Raw genomic sequence first — 2,956 nt, 5'->3', positions numbered from 1 at the left:
GGTGGGGTTCAAAATTGGTGAAGGAGATTTTCCTAACACTTTTGAGGCTGGTGCATTTATGCTCCCCACTATGAATTTAGATTCTGGGTCCCACTGAGGACAGCAACTGATAGGCATTGGTATAAGGGCCCTGTCACACATAGCGACTCACCAGCGATCCCGACAGCGATATGAACTTGTCAGGATCGCTGGTGTGTCACTACATGATCGCTGGTGAGCTGTCAAACAGGCAGCTTCACCAGCGATCAGCACCAGCGACGCCGAGCGGGCGCGTCACTGTGTACGTTAGTTACCAGCGCGCTGACGCAGGGAGCAAGTAACCAAGGTACACATCGGGTTCCTAAGCACCACGCGCCGCTTAGAAACCCGACGTTTACCTTGGTTACCAGCTAGCTGATCGCTGGTTGTTGCCCTTCCGCCTGCCACACGTAGCGATGCGTGCTGGCCAGCGGGAGACCAACGACCCAAAAAGAGTCCTGACCTTTCATGAACGATCAGCGATACCCGGCAGGGGGGCGGTCGCTGATAGCTGTCACACACAGCGATCTCGCTGGTGAGATCGTTGTTGCGTCACAAAACTTGCTAGCTAGCGAGATCGCGGTGTGTGACAGGGGCTTAAGTCTCAGTATAGCATCATATAGGCAACAGGAAATTAATTTAACATACTCTAAACTGTTACTTTCTTGTAATCCATCTTAACACTCATTCCAACTCTTTTTGAATTACCCCCACAGGGTAAGACTGGAAACAGTTCCTGGCCAGGGTCAGGCTAGTCACTTTCACAAGGCTGGAGGAGTCCCTCCGGTAACGTGGATATATTGTTGTTCTCCAGGTTCAGCTCGTCTAGTTCACTAATGAGCGCGGGTTGTATCGCAGTCTGAGGCAGTTCAGGCTGGAGAGATTTCCTATTGTCTCCGGCAGGTCCAGGAGCTTGTTGTGCTGAAGGTCCAGGTTGGTGATTTGGGTGCAGTTCCCAATCTCTTTTGGGAGGTGTTCCAGCTGATTGTGGGCCACGTCCAGCGTGATGAGATTACACAACTCCCCGATCACAGCCATTAGCTGCTTGAACTTAAACTTGGGCTTTGATGTCCTTCTCCACAGTTGTAAGACGGTTAAAGCGTAAGAAGTGCATGGTGAGGGAGCTCAGCTTGTACACTATGCCCGGGATCTCCCGTAGCTTGTTGTGCTGCAGGTCGAGCATCCACAGCTTCTTCAGGTTCTCCAGAGTGTACGGCAAGCTGGTTAAAGAGTTCTCGCTAAGCGCAAGCATCACCAAGTTCACCAGGCTGCCCACCTCCGCTGGCAGCAACGGCAGCTTGTTACCATATAAATAAAGTTCTGTGAGTTGCGTCAGCTCCTTGATGGAGGCCGGGAGCTAGTGAGTGGACTTCTTGGCCAGGTCCAAATGAGTGGAATTCTCCCGACATTTGTTCAGTTCCTTTATCACATTGGCATTGCTGGCCTTCCTATGCATGTCGGACACCCCTGAGGGTTGTATATCGTGTTGTCCATAGAGAATGATACACCGGGCTGCACTTCACCTGCATCTTTCTTCCCTTCTTTGGCATCTTTGACTTTGGTCTTAAAGGTCTTTGTTCTCCTTCAGGGAACCTCCAGAGGCCTTGGCTTCCTTGTTGTGGTCTTTCGCCGTGCTGGGCCCCTTAGGGTCTTTATCCTTGGGGTCCATATCTTTTCCTATGCTGCTGCTCATAGTGACAGATTAAGCCATAAAATCAGGAACCCAACATGGACAGAGCCAAAGACAATCCTTTATATCAGAGAAAATAAAAAAATGTGAGTCGGTCATGAATACAGATATACACCCCGAGCTACATGTTTTATCCCGGATCGAAGCTAACGAATCAAAGCAGATGAGAAATCTTCAGGGGATCGGTTTCAGGTCAGGTCATCTCACACGCTGCACGCACAGTCTCAGTGATGGCCATGGTCATGCATCGTGCAGCTGCTGTTGTTGTTATTCCTCCACCCTTTTTCCTAACACTTTTGCGGCTGGTGCATTTATGCTCCCCATTATGAATTTAGATTTTGAGTCCCATTGCGGACAAAGACTGATGGGCATGGTATAAGTTTCAGTATCGCATCATGTAGGCAACAGGAAATTAATTTAACATACTCTAAACTGTCTTACTTTCTTGTAATCCTTCTTGACACTCGTTCCAACTCGTTTTGAATTGAATCACGTTAGAACCTTGTCTTTGAAAAAGAGGAGACCTCTAATTCTGGAACTGTTGATTTTCACTGATCACTGAGAGTGAAATGAGCTTTCCTGATAGAAAAAACTAATTTTAACACATTAGAAAAATCTTCTTAAAGTGGTAACTTTTGAACCTCTTTTCAAATTAATATTTTGTTAAGATTGTAGACAAATTGTTACGATTAAGGTTGTTTGAATCGAAACGCGTCAACATCAGAACGCTGTCCTGTTAGGGACTTATTTTTAATGGAAGTGTAATAAAGCTGCAAAGATATTATGGAAGATACCGGCTTTTTTGTCTTCATATTGGATTTGAAATATATACACTGCTCAAAAAAATTAAGGGAACACTTAAACAACAGAATATAACTCTAAGTAAATCAAACTTCTGTGAAATCAAACTGTCCACTTAGAAAGCAACACTGATTGACAATCAACTTCACATGCTGTTGTGCAAATGGAATAGACAACAGATGGAAATTATTGGCAATTATCAAGGCACATTCAATAAAGGAGTGGTTCTGCAGGTGGGGACCACAGACCACATCTCAGTACCAATGCTTTCTGGCTGATGTTTTGGTCACTTTTCAATGCTGGCTGTGCTTTCACACTTGTGGTAGCATGAAACGGACTCTACAACCCACACAAGTGGCTCAAGTAGTGCAGCTCATCCAGGAAGGAACATCAATACGAGCTGTGGCAAGCCGGTTTGCTGTGTCTGTCAGCGTAGTGTCCAGAGGC

The 2,956-nt window shown here is 46.4% G+C and overlaps 1 pseudogene; it reads right to left on the bottom strand.

The window, feature by feature from the left end:
- Positions 1–702: 702 nt before the first annotated feature.
- On the bottom strand, positions 703–1,711 carry LOC141047830 (uncharacterized; annotated as a pseudogene).
- Between the last annotated feature and the right edge of the window lie 1,245 nt (positions 1,712–2,956).

The sequence above is a fragment of the Dendrobates tinctorius genome, unplaced genomic scaffold, assembly GCF_039654945.1.
Source record: "Dendrobates tinctorius isolate UK_male_01 unplaced genomic scaffold, ASM3965494v1 ptg000129l, whole genome shotgun sequence".
In the NCBI taxonomy this organism is placed as follows: Eukaryota; Metazoa; Chordata; class Amphibia; order Anura; family Dendrobatidae; genus Dendrobates; species Dendrobates tinctorius.
The sequence above is the reverse complement of the archived record's forward strand: the minus strand, read 5'-3'. Positions and strand labels throughout refer to the sequence as shown.